This window comes from Adiantum capillus-veneris, chromosome 2, assembly GCF_014529385.1.
Source record: "Adiantum capillus-veneris isolate H3 chromosome 2, ASM1452938v2, whole genome shotgun sequence".
Lineage (NCBI taxonomy): Eukaryota > Viridiplantae > Streptophyta > Polypodiopsida > Polypodiales > Pteridaceae > Adiantum > Adiantum capillus-veneris.
Window position 1 is genome coordinate 53,962,257 of NC_140932.1, and position 14,608 is coordinate 53,976,864.

A 14,608-nucleotide genomic window follows, 5' to 3' on the forward strand; every position below is an offset into this window, starting at 1 on the left:
GCTAGCCGAGGCTTCAAGAGAAGTAACAAGTGCACATGAAGCAAGGGAGCGGATGGAAGACGACTTGGAGGCGGCTAAAGATGAGCTCATTGAGCTAAGGGAAAGAGTCGAGCTCCAAGAAAGAACAATCACTAGACTCAGGACTACCCCTAGAGCTAGCAGAGCAGGAACCGAACAAGAGGGAGCTCTTGTACCAGCTCTGGAAGACCAGGTCCGAAGCTTACAAAGAGAGCTAAGATTAGAGCAAGTGCAAAGGTTGCACATTGCGGAGAGATCATTGGCAGCAGAGGAGAGGCTCACTTTAGAAAATCAAACACTAAGAACAGAGAATGAGACCCTCCGCAAACAGATCCAAGATCTACAAGAGCAACAAAGAAGAGAGACAGAGACACCACAAGAAGAATCAGGTGGAGCAGCCATAGAGCTACCAGAAACTGGAGAGGCAACCACAATTGAAGATCCAGCCCTAGTTCACGAGGTGGCCTCGACTTCAGGAATCTCTGAAGAAGAAGAACAAAGGCTCCATGACCAAATAGCAAAGTCAACAGAGGAGAGTGCCAAGGCGGAAATGGAATGGGAGAGGGGACTCCTAATCTCCATTAGACTTCAGGGATTAGACACAAAAGTGCTCCATGAAGAGTGGATGCAACCCAGCTTGCCTTTCCCTTTGATGAAGTTTGAAGTGATAAAAAAGAAAAAGAGAATAGACCAGGAGCAGTATGTCGCTCTTTACGAAGGCGACATCACAAAAGAGGAACAATCAAAGAAGATTGTAGATTCGCAGCCTAGATGGAGGAAAGGTTGGCTGAACAAATACCCAACCTACCTCATCTACTTGGTAGAGGCACCAAAGGAGATTCGGGAGGATGCAACCTTCTGCCCGGTGCCAAGAATCAGAAGCTGTAAAGAGCATGGCAGGATTGCAGAAAAGAAGCCAAATTGGCTTAATTACCCCAGGATGCCAGGACCAAAGGCAGGAGAGAGAATAGGTAAAGCCTACATGGTGAAAACCCTAACGGACACCATCAAGCTCTTTACTGGCTCTCCTGACCTTTCGTGTCAGATGCTCAAGAAAATTTGCAGGACTCTCTTAGCTTGCATTGAAGTGTTCGCGCCAGATAAAGCCACGACCTCGAGTCTACTATCGACGGCCGACACAGTGACTGATATGATGTATGATCTTTCATTGCAGCCTTCTCCAAAAGTGTTGCACCTCCTATACCAGAGGATTATGTTTTTGCCTAGCTTCCACATGCAAACATTCGAAGAAGCTTTCTACACAGGCTTTTTCACCCACGAAAGCAAAATATTCGGCCCAACCTTGACCATCGGCAACCTACGATACGAATCACATTTACAGATGCTCAAGACGACAGGACTTTATTGACCAAGCATAAAAGTCATGTCAGGGACAACATGAACGTGGAGGGGGGGAGTGTTGAGCCAGCAGAGGATCACACCCACATTTTTGCTCACACTCATCATTTTTGTAACCATTGATTGTAATAAATGTCTTTCCGACATTGATTTTGAATTGAGCCATTCATTAAGTAACGGGACTCCATTGAGTTTCCAGCTTGTAATCCCGAAGTAATTTCACTTGCTGATGTAATTAGTTAGAGATGTTCTCACCTCCAAGGCTGAGGTATATAAGCCAAAGTTTTGTAACCTAAAGGGGATTCAGTTTATTAATCAAAGGGAGTTTTTGAGCGCCGTGACTGTGTCTGAGAGAGAGTGAGAGTCTTATCTACTTGCTACGCGAGCTACGGAGCCGCCATTGGAGAAGCGACACCGCCATTGTGTTAGCAACGGCGAGAGCTACGCACAGATACCAAGAGTGCGCGCTATCGGCTTCTATGTGTGGTAAGTTCCTACGAGCTTCGGTGTGAGTTTTCTTCCAACTCGTGTGTCGGAATGGAGTGTGCATCATATCTATAGAACCACAACGAGTAGAGCTACACATTGGTACCATCGGGGTCAAGTTTCGATCACCTGTATTTTTCGGCCTGTCTTCATACGCGTTTGCCGCACGGAGTGGTTATAGGTTGATTTTGTAGTTCAAGTCTTTAGGGTGTTGTTCTTACCTAGTGTATAGACTTCCCCTTGAGTTTGAGATCGATTCAATGATTCTAGATCCTGTTTCGTATATCATTCGTTCGTAGTAAGGATTTCAGTCACTTGCGTATTTTAGAACTTAGATTTGATTTCCTTCGTAGTGATTGTCATTAGAAGGTCGAGTAGGTGATTTGACACCCACCTAGTTGTTTCCATGCGCCTGCGGGTCAAGCTCCGTCCTCGTCTGACAAATTCTGTTGTTGGTTGAGTTCTCGCTATTTAGCTTCCGCTAGCGGCGTAACCGCCTTAACAGTAGCATACGAGTATTTAAACTATTTGACTCCAGCTTTTGGTGATTTACGTTGACTGCACCTATGGATGCAATATGGAATGAGCAGAAGGTGAAGAGCAAGCGCATGAAGGCATTGGATGCAGAGTCACTTCCAAAACGAGTGCGCATCACCCAAGACACAGTCGTTGCATCATCCAGGTAGCCATATGCTATAGGGACAGGGGAAATTATTTGAATTGTCTTACAACTCGATGTGCACATCCATCACATTACTCCACCAAGTTAAGCGTTGCCTCAAGTATTTGATTTTCTCTTTCACTTTTTTGTTATGCGTGCTCTCCCAATCATGAAATGCCATACATGTAAAGGTAGTTATGACAACATCTTTGTTTCAAATAAGAGACTCAAAACGATAGAAGTGAGTGCAAAATCTAGTCTTTGTAGGTAGTTTTTACATAATTGACATGCAAGGTCAAAAAATATCTAATACTCTCTGTATTTTGAGCATAAATCTCACAAGCCAGCGAGCAATATCGACAATAGAGGCGAACAACTTGGTATCATCACTTTTATACCAATATTTTAATATAAGATTCAAACCATGTGTACTACAACTAGAAGGAAAAACATGCGGGTATCGTCGCTTCAAGATTTTGCCGGAATTCTTGCAGTTCTTTGCATTGTCCATCACAATTTGGACTACATGTTTAGCACCCACTTCCTCTATCACATAGGCAATTACATTAGAAATATAAATCCCAAACTTAATTGAACCATTTGAATCCACAACATGAACAAATGTTTTGCGTCTAGGTGAAAAACTCATTAAATTATTTAGTGGTTTTCTTTGTACATTGGACCAGTCGTCACTGACTATAGTACATTCCAAAAGCTCTATATTGCTAAGAATTACCCTTTGCACACATTCTTTTACTTGAGCATAGCATTTCTCCAATAGATCATTTTGCATAGCATAGTATATGGGTGGTGAAATCCCTGGTCCAAACTCACTAATTTTCTTCCATGCTCACTGTCCACCATCATCATGGAACTCCCTAAAAAGTAAATCGCTTCAGCAAGAGCGAGGCTGTGCATCATCAAGTAAACCGCTACATAAGCTTTCTTGCAATTAATTTTGACGCATATACACCTTTTCCAGGTCAAAATGATGCTTTGATGAAGATGCAATGGGTAGATTGCTTTCTGGATGCACATTGGGATTTGGAGTGCAAGTTGGCGATGCTTCTGGAGTTTGTTGATTGGAACCATGATGTTCTGGCATCCCTGAAACATTATTAATAGATGTGTAATGTTTCTTTGATTCTTTCTTTTGAATTTCTTCCCTCAAGCGTTTGACCACTGCGGTTGCACTGCGGTGGATACATGTGCGACCCCGTTTCTTGGGTCCACCTAGAAAAATTTTCCTTAATCGAGGTGCCCCACCTGATTTTGTTGTATGGCATAGCTTGCACGCCCAATCTATGAATCGACCACCACTGATGTTAATTGTATATTGCCACTCTATCCTACGTAGCTTCTTTTTTCTATTTTGAATTTGGGTTCTATCACTAGGTCCAACGTTTTCTTCCATCTCAAATAATCTATTCAAGAAAGCATAGAACAATGCATACATAACTAAAGTGACAACAAAGATACTCACATATTACACAAACATACACTAATTATGATGATAAAATGTAGCCACACAACAATTTAAAACTAATTTAAAGTATTGTGTTTATTATGCTTTAACAAGAGATAACCAAATATGTTGTTTATTGTTTCTACTTTAACAAAGAATAACATCCATGACAACTCATGCTAACTCCAAAGTATGTCTCACACTTTGTAGGTTATGCGGTATTTTTCTTTTAAATTTACTTTACATGCATAGTCAACTATATAGACCTACTTAATCGATAGTTTTGATGTTCTCAAAAATATCAACAGATATTAATTTTTTTTAAACCTCAAGCATCATAGCATGATAAATGCAAATAATCTTTAAGACATATAAATGTGTGTTTTCAAATTAAGATACGTGAAATTGATAGCATACTACAATGCATATTGCACACCCAATGAAGGATGTCTTTTGTATCCACTTAAGAATACAATTAAACCAAGGATCTATGTTTGCCCACCAATACTCTAGTATAAGACAATAGACTCTTGTTTAACGTGGATCATATCAAATATCAAGAACCAATCTAGCCCCTAAGCACGACTCTTAACTCCATCAAATCGTTTATAAAACAACATAAGGGAGAAAGCAATATATAAATTATATGTGCTGCTGAAATGAAAACAAGCTCAAGTGACTCCAACTTTGTTTCTAAATCTCCACAGGTATTAGCTACGAACCACACTCTACCCACAATTCAAAGAGATGAAGACTAGTGTCTCAGTATCATTAGGCGAGCTTATAAGGAAAGATGATTGTCCCTAAGTAAGGACGTTCTTTTTAAAAAGACCCTCCTAGCCAACTGAGAGTTCTAAACAAAGGCAATCTTTCTCAAAAAGCTAAAAATGGGGCTAATCATCTCCTCTTTATAGTTATGACATAGCCAATCGGGATTTAGATATTCCTAGCGGTCCTGTTGGGATTATCTAAATCATGGAGGGTTTATATGCAAACCAAGTTTAAGAGGGTCATTGCAAAATTTGTGTGAATATAAATGTAATCACAACACATAAATTCTGTTATTAACGCATGTTATTAACATGTTCACGCATTTGTGAACACGTTAATGAAATCCCTGGTTTCATCCAATAGGGGGAGTTCTTTCCCATCTTAGACCTAGTAGGCAACCATCTCTGTCATATGCACAAGCAGTTCAATTAGCGTGCCCCTCCTTCAACCCTATTGCATTTATGCATCAGCATCTTCCTCATCAACAAGTAAACCTCAATAGTATCCCCCATAATGGCTCCTTTTATATTGTCTCAAATGTTTGGCAAAACATTGAAATTTCCCAAGAGGCCATGAACATTAAACCCCAATACCCCAATACATCTCCCAAAGCAATAGAAGATCTGAACTATGCAGGGAAAGAACCAATTGATGTAGAGGATTCCTCCCTCAATGCTGATGAACATGAAGCAGCAGATGGGCAAATAGTGGTGAACACTGCAGAATTGACCCAGTGGTTTAAGCAGTTGCAAGAGAGAGTTTTTATTGGTCTTTGTCATGGTATCCGCCCTCCGGTTGAAGTTCTAAAACAGTGAATAGCTCAAGAATGGAATCTAGAAACATCATCCCCTCTCAGGATTACACCAACCTAATTACTACTACTTATATTTCTTTGAAGATTTTAGCAGTGCTCTTCAAGTTATTAGTAGAGTTCAATGGTTGTTTAGAAACACTCCAATATCACTCTTTAAATGGCATAAAGGCTTTGACCCTAAAGGGAAGAAGCCTTTTAACATTCCTATTTGGGTGGACTTTCTTGATTTTCCCTATTGAGTTCTTTCCTTGGCTTAAACATTTAGGGAACCAAGTGGGTAAAATCTTAGGGCAAAAGGCCTCCAATGGCATCAATCCCAAATGGGACCCACAACTTCTAATTGAGGTTGATATTGATAATCTGCTAAGAGATATTGTGCTCATCAAAGACCAAGAAGGACAGAATCTGCATGCACAAAAGGTGGTTTATAGGAACTTACCCAATGCCTGTTTTCATTGTCTAAAACAAGGTCATCTCATAAAAGACTGCCCAAATCTTGCTAGTAAATTACAGAAAGAAACTGACAAAATCAAGGAAGCCAAAGACAACACTTAGGGATTTCAATAATTAGTAGGAAGGGTAGTTACAAAAATAGAAACACTCCTCGTGGAAACAATAGTAGAAATGTAAATAATTTTGGAACTTTTCTTGAAGAGGTGTTTGACCCTTCCCTTTCTGAAGATGAGGGGGAACCTGAAAATAATCCTTCTTCATCTGACAACTCTAATGATGATACTCATCAATCTTCTCATCAGCAAGCAACAATAGCATCCCCCAAAAGCACAAAGAAATGATATAACCACTGATAGCCGATTTTTGGAAATCAAGAAAAAAAAAGGTTTATCTTTTCTCTGCCCGAAACACGACAACACCACCGGAAGGCTTGACAAATTACCGGTCAATCGGTGAGCCACAAATTCTCTCTCTCTTTTCCCTGCCCCCGCCACGACCCATGTGGCAGCTCTGGCAGCACCCCTAGCCATAGCGCATCACTATCCATCATTAGCCCTGGCTTTTGGAGCCGCGGCCGCAAGAACCAACCCCAAGTAGGGGAGAGCACATTACCAAGAAAAACAATAAAAAGTTGGTTTTTTTTTACATTCACCACCCTGGCCCCTCTATGCTTAACCACCGGCGGGCCGCCACCAATTTGACCATACCTCTCTCCATTATCACCATAAAATAGAGGTCTCTCTCCCTCTCTCTCCTGCTTGGCTCCGCCAATCCACCACCATCTCTCTTATCCCTGCTTCTGTGTCACCTAGCCCCGCGGGTGCATAAACCAAGTTTCCACTGTCATATTCCATTGGCGGGACGCCATGCATGGACAAGAGTTCTCCCTCTCTCTTGCATTATTTATACACACACACACTTTCACATTTTTTTATCCTCTCTCTCTTACCTCTCGCTCGTCCATACTCCACCGGCGTACCGCCATACCTCACCCCCTAGTCTTCCCTCTCGTCCACACTCCCTCGATCTCACTCTCCCCTCCCTCTCTCTCCTCTTGTTTTCCTCCCACCAGCTGGCCACCACGTATCCAAGCACAATAATAGTCTCTGTGTGTGTGTGTGTGTGTGTGTGTGTGTGTAAGGGGCCCCGCGGGTGCTCTCTCTCTCTCTCTCTCTCTCTCTCTCTCTCTCTCTCTCTCTCTCTCTCTCTCTCTCTCGGTGTGTAGAGTTTGTGCTATCTCCAATCACTGTTATCTGCGTCCTAGCCGCTCAAAGCTAGGTGTTGCCCCCTCTGTTCGCTTCACCGTGGCCCGCTCGGCGTGCATCGGCTCCTCGCGTTTTGAGGCCTTCGGGGTCCACATCGCACTTTGGGCTCGTCAGTTGGTGCCCCCACGGAGGAGGGCTTCTTGGAAACCTTCAATTTACAATGCTGAAAACAACGCACATCATCAATCATGGACGAATGGCTGAAAGAATTCTCTAACTGAAGAACGGAGGAGGAGGAGACTGGAGAAGCACTGACCGCCTTCATCGAAGTGCTGCTCCCAGAATACATCGTCATAAACATCCAAGAGGTAAATTCCCCATCTCGTATTGCTCATGCTAACCTCAAATTAAGAGCATCAGGTGGAAAGGCTACGAAGTGCCATCAGTGCTGTCAACCAAAGCATTCTGTCAATAAGGTGCCGACAGAGGAGGGGAAGAAAGAATGGTGAGTTTTGATTTTGAGAATTGCAACACTCTCACGACAGTCAGATTTTGTGTAGCACCAAGTGTTTTCTCTCTAATGGTCCGAGAAGAGTCGTCAACTACATCAACCACAAAGTCTAAGCTAGAAAGCCTAAAGCATTTGGTGGACACAAGTGGGCCTACACTCTCTCTAGGCCTAGAGAGCTCAAATGAAGTTCAACCACCCAAGCGTCGCCGTTTCATGCAGAATGGAAAGCCGATTGAAGTAGACTCTTCTCACCCAGTCTATTTTGAACCTAATGTGGAGGATTGTGCGGACTTCTACAAGAGGTAGAGGCATGTGGTGAAGGTGTCACCTCGTCAACACCTGAGGTACGCAACCCTAGTGGTCAAATCAGTTCCGGGCTACACTTGACATGGATAATAACAATAGGTTAGAAGTCTTTCCTTTCTGTTTTTTGCAACACATGCATGTAAACATGTATTGATAGGAAGATATTCTACCAGCAAAAGATTGTTTTCCTATTTGGAGCAGAAATGCTTGATGAAATCCTTAGATCCCCACGTCCCATCATCTTGCCCCTTCTGGATTACTACCACTCTTTTTATGTAAGCATCTTTATTATGTTCTAGCTTTGTGATACATTTTAATCATGTTTTAAATCTATCCACCCAATCATGTAAAAAGCCGCTATGAGCCGCTAATGTCATTAATGTTATAAAAAAAAAAAGTTTGTAATTTCGTGAGTTACTACCATGGCAAGTGTCTCTTTTCCCACATTCAGTGGAAAGAAGGGAGAAGATATCACCACCAACTTTCTGAATAACTTCGACATCGCTTGTGTGGTTTCCAACAAGAATGACGACGCCTCACGACTACGATTTTTTCCTCTATTGATGAAAGTAAAGGCCAAGTTTTGGTACAATGCTTTGCCCCAAGCTACCAAGAATGCATGGTATGTACTACGTGCTGTCTTTGTGAAGAGGTTTGGTGGAGACACAACCTCAAAAAAGTTATGGCAGCTACTGACGAAATTAAAGCAAGGAGGTCTGCTAGAGTATACCACTTACGAATCCAAGTTTGTGGATTTGTGAGAGCAATGGGTTGCCTCACTGGAGAAAGGTGAAGGAGCGCCTAATTTTTTGAAGAAGGATCGTTTCATTGCTGGCCTGTGGGCGCCGCCTAAAGAGAAGGTGAAGGAGTGGTTCCATGCAACGTATGAGTTGGCAGTGGAAGTAGCCCGCCTTAAAGACAAGAAGCTGTGCATGCAAGCAAGAGTCAACGAGTCAGAGGAATAGAGCTCAATCCGACTAGCCCTAGTGACTACAATAGCCGCTAATAGAACCCAACCACAAGAGGCATCAGAAGAGCAGCAAGACCTATTGAGTCGCATCACTACTCAGCTTGAAAGTTTATTTGTGCATCTGGTGCAGCAAGGGCATGCACCTGTCAGAAATCCAGAGCAAGGGAGAGGAAAACGAAGGCAAAACCAAGAGTACCACTGCTACAATTGCGGGGAAGACAGCCATGGCATGTATTACTGTCCACATCCAAGAAGGGAGAACTTCAATAGAGGAGGAAGGCAGAATCAGATTTCTCCACCAAGGGCGAGACGACCGTCGCCCAGGCAACCAATCCCACCAGCTCAAGTCCTACAGTCACTGATGCAACCACCGCCACAATCACCACTTACACTCATCCTACGTCCACCACCAATTGGTACCCGCACACCAAGTGTCATTGGTCTTGCAAAAGAGGTCAAGATGAAGATAACAGAAGAAGGGTCAAGCGAGAAGTTTGTTCAAAGGATTGAAGCAGTGGAACAAGAGGTTAAAGAATCAAAAGATGCTACCCCAATGAGGGAGGTGAGTAAAGAAAATCGTGTTACCAATGTTAGTACATCTCTAACCTTGGATGAAATAGGCACCAAAGCGATCAATCGACAACATTGCGTAGTAAGGGTAAGAAGGTGTAAAGTGTTGATCAAGCCTCGTCAAAGTAAGAGGAATGCAAAGAGCATGGAAGATACAAGAGAAGAGGAAGACCAACCTGCTAGCAAGGCTTTGCAGAAGATGGACAACATATCAAGCAAAGGGGAGGGCTTTGAAAACAAAAGCCTGTGCACCAGCATGGACCAAGAACAGTGTAGCAAGCTGAAGGCATCCTGCATCAAGGAAGTTTCACTAGAGGACCATGACGAAGAGGTAAGTATGAATGAAGGTTTGGATTTGGATATTGCTCCAAGGGCTTGGCAGCCGAGCAAGACTTTATTGTGTAGTGTCATAGACTTAGAGATGGGTAATGCCTCTAGTCTACTAAAAGGTGTTATAAACTTGGAGATGGGTAATGCCTCTAGTTTATGTGAGGGTGTTTAGAGTAATTTTGATGATCAACATGTTTCCAACATTTTAAGGATGTTCTAGACTCCTCCACAACGCAGCATTGTGTTTGCATGGGATGCATCAGACTATGGTTATGGTTAACCGCTAGAACATATAGAGGTAAGGTTAGCATGGAGATAAAAGTTAAGAAGCCATGGATAGACAAAAGACTGATAGAATGCAAGAATGAAGGCCTCATCCCCAACTCGGTGCAATTTTTTTCAAATAGTGCATCCTCTCTTTAGAGAGAGGTAAGTGGATTACGCTTGTACTTAAGCCGCAAGGTATGTGTCTTACTATCAACATCAGAAAAGACAGCTGACATGTTTGAGCACACCCAAGAGGAACATGATATGCTTTCTGGCTTTTCCAGTCTCGGCAGTAAGAAAGATTTTGAAGACAACTGGAGCTCACCACACCAACAAGGTGGCCATCTATGGTGGATTCTTGGCACACTCTTGGGAATCATAATTTTCAGTTCTGCCTTTGCAGGAGCCAAGATGCTCATTTCTCCTCTCGCTACTTATGGTTACAAATTTGGTCCCATTGGCATGCAAATTTTATTGTTGAGACACTACAGATAATGATCCTATTCTTCACTTGGGATCCAGGAGGACACTGACAAAAAGTTTTGGAAGCCATGGGCTTCCCATTTAATCAACCCACACTATTCCAAGGAATAGGCTATCACCCAGACCTCTTGCAGATTCATGAATATCCAAGAAATATCACCAATGGCCAAATGGAATGGCTAGTTCATAAGGCAACTCAATATTGGCTCCTACAGATCAGCTGAAGAAGAATCAAAGTCAGGGCTAGAGACATGAATGCCTCTAGCCAAAAGGGGACGGCTAATGATAGCCGATTTTCAGAAATCAAGAAAAAGAAAAGAAAAAAGGTTTATCTTTCCTCTGTCCGAAGCACGACAACACCACTGGAAGGCTCGACAAATCCCCGGTCAATCGGTGAGCCACAAATTCTCTCTCTCTTTTCCCTGCCCCCGCCACCACGGCCCATGCGGCCCAGTTCCGGCAGCACCCCTAGCCATAGCGCGTCACTATCCATCATTAGCCCCGGCTTTTGGAACCGCGGCTGCAAGAACCAACCCCAAGTAGGGGAGAGCACATTACCAAGAAAAACAATACAAAGTTGTTTTTTTAAAACATTCACCACCCCCTCTATGCTTAACCACTGGCATGCCGCCACCAATTTGGCCACACCTCTCTCCATTATCACCATAAGACAGAGGTCTCTCTCTCTCCTGCTCGTCTCTGCCAATCCACCACCATCTCTCTTATCCCTGCTCTTGTGTCACCTAGCCCCACGGGCACATAAACCAAGTTTCCACTGTCATATTCCACCGGCAGACCGCCATGCATGGACAAGAGTTCTCTCTCTCTCTCTTGCATTATTTATACACACACACTTTCACATTTTTTTATCCTCTCTCTCTTACCTCTCGCTCATCTATACTCCACTGACGGGCCGCCATACCTCACCCCTCCCTCTTCCCTCTCGTCCACACTCCCTCAACCTCACTCTCCCCTCCTTCTCTCCCCTCTTGTTTTCCTCCCACCGTCGGGCCACCGTGCATCCAAGCACAATAATATTCTATCTCACTCTATGTGTGTGTGTGTAAGCGGCCCCGCGGGTGCATGGAGTAGAATCTCTCTCTCTCTCTCTCTCTCTCTCTCTCTCTCTCTCTCTCTTAATTCACCCACACATACCCTCTCTCTTCCCCCCTCTCACTCACTCGCACACACTCTCTCTCTCTTCCCCTTGGTGTAGAAACTTGGCATGCACAAAGCCTCTCTCTCTCACTCTCTATACCACCCTCATCCCCTCTGGCAGGCCGCCACCCTAACCCCACCTGTTGACCTTACCCCCCATCCCTCGCTCTCTGTCGGCCATGCGCTGGCCCGAGCCCTCTCTCTTTCTCTCTCTCACTCCCGGTTCAAGCCCGTAGGCGTGCAACACCGAAGCCGTTCTCTCCCTCTCTCTTATTCATCACCCCCCCTCTCCCCCCCCCACACACAACACACACACGCGCTCACACACTCCCTCTATGGCTCGCTACCATCGCTCTCACTCTCCCTCTCTCTTTCTGTATAGCCATTGGGCGCAGCAGCACCGAAGCCGTTCTCTCTCTCTTATTCACACACACCCACTCCCTAGCCACACATACCCCATGCCTCTCCACCCCCTCTCACACCCTCACGTACACACTCTTCCCCCCCCCCCCCCCCCCCCCCTCCTCGCGTCTATGTCGCCATCGCCAGGACGGAAAAAATAAAATAAAAAATTATATATGTAATAAAATTACGTCCTCTCCCTCGTTCCCACCCACACGCACTCTCGATACACACCCACCCGCTTACACACCCACACACACAACCCCGAGCCATACGCACACACACTCACAACACCTTTTTTTTAATAAAAACACTCACACAATACTCACACACTCACATATATAGCACACATGTTTACACGTACGAACATAAACACACCAAACACGCATGCATCGAAAAATAATAAAACCGAAGGAATCGACGTCATCAACAAAAAGAAGAAGACCAAGTCGCGGGTCGTCGACAATGAAACAAGCAAAGACGCCGAAGGCATGCCCCGACCGGCCCCGAAAATGACGAATGCGCCACACCGACGCACCAATTAAGCCCGCCGTTCATCAGCATCTCATCCACGGCGCCCTCTTTAGTAAAATCCGTAGGTTGTCATCAATTTTTCCGAGTTTAAGACCAAATCTTGTAAAAATACCAATTTGTAAATTATCACCTCTCTCTATGTGATGGCCACAAAGGCCCACATAGGAGTTTTCCTTTATAATATTCCCCCAGACAAAGCAAGGGTCAACCATCCAGAACCCACCGCCTTGTTTTGTCTCCCCTAATTAGGGCCCTAACCTAATCAGACTGCCCTAAACCTAAAGCAGCCAGCACCTATAAAAAGGCACTGAGTGGTCACTATCAAAAGAAAGAGGAGATTGACAAGGAGAACAAAGAGATTCGGAGGAGATTGGGGCGGCGGCAATTTTAGTGGAGGTCAACACTTGGTAGCATTTTGGTGGGAGGGATTGGAAACACTTGCATCACGAAAGAGGGGATTTAGTGTAGCAATTTTGGGAATTTGCACTATGTGAAGAAGCTATGTCTACACCTTGAATCCAATGGTCGCCACATACACACTCATGCTAGCAAAGTCTGTGTCTGTGAGTCACGTCTAGAGAACGCACTATTAGGCTCACTATCTCTCCGTCTATGTCTCTATCACCATGATGGCCACCTCCCCATAAATAAGGTTGCTGTAAATATTGCATGAAAATAGTTTTTTCTCACACCCCGAGGATTTTCATCATCACCTGCGTCATTCTCTCTCTCTCTCTCTATGTGTGTGTGTGTGTGTGTGTGTGTATGTGTGTGTGTGTGTGTGTGTGTAGAGTTTGTGATATCTCCAATCACCTTTGTGCGCGTCCTAGCCGTTGAAAGCTAGGTGGTGCCCCCCCTGTTCGCTTCACCGTGGCTGGCTCGGTGTGCATCGGCTCTTGGCGTTTAGAGGTCGTCGTGGTTCGTGTCGCGCTTTGCGCACGTTACCACTAGAGAGTCCAATGGATAATGCTAGGGGCCTTTCCTTGAATTCAAAATCCTCATACACTAAGGCCAACATACTTGCAACTCAAATTTTACAGAATTCTGGTCAACAAGCAGCTATGCAATCAAATGAGAGAGGTGATGTGGACCACCTCAGTAGAGAATTGCAGGACCATGATAATGTTGAGTAGAATAAGTTCTCTCAATCTCTTGATGCACTCAAAGCCGGCTTAACCAACTCAAATTCTAATTTTAGCATCTTGTGTTGATAGAGAATCGTTCTTCTTATGAAAATCCACATTATTTTTATCTTTGGAGAAATTTATAATCACAACAAGGGGTATTCTGAGAAGTTTGGAAAATTTGAAGGGCATTTTGAAAATTAAGGATAAAATATTTGAGGTATTTTCGGAATTCTTGAAATTAGATGGGTATTTTGGGAATTTCCAAAAATTAGAGGGGTATTTTGGAAAGAGAGAGAGAGAGAGAGAAGAAGACGTCGTACGGAAGAGACCTTAAAGATCTGTCTGACCAGGAGAGTCACTGTCCAAGCTGTCTGAGAGAGAGAGAGAGAGAGAGAGAGAGAGAGAGAGAGAGATGTTCTGAGAATTTTTATTAGAACTTCCCGAATCCCAATGCTCGAGAGTGGGACGCACTCTCTATACGAGTCCTAGTCACTCTGCGACCTTTATCGTTTTAAGAGGGGAGAGAGACGCGGAGAGAGAGAGAGAGAGAGAGAGAGAGAGAGAGAGAGAGAGAGAGAGAGAGAGAGAGAGAGAGAGAGAGAGAGAGAGAGAGAGATTTTATTATCGTCCTCGGAGGTCAAATATGACCTATGGGACCAAAGTTACATGTGATGTAGTATGTGTACGGCTGATGAGTGACTCTCGATGCTCCAAAATT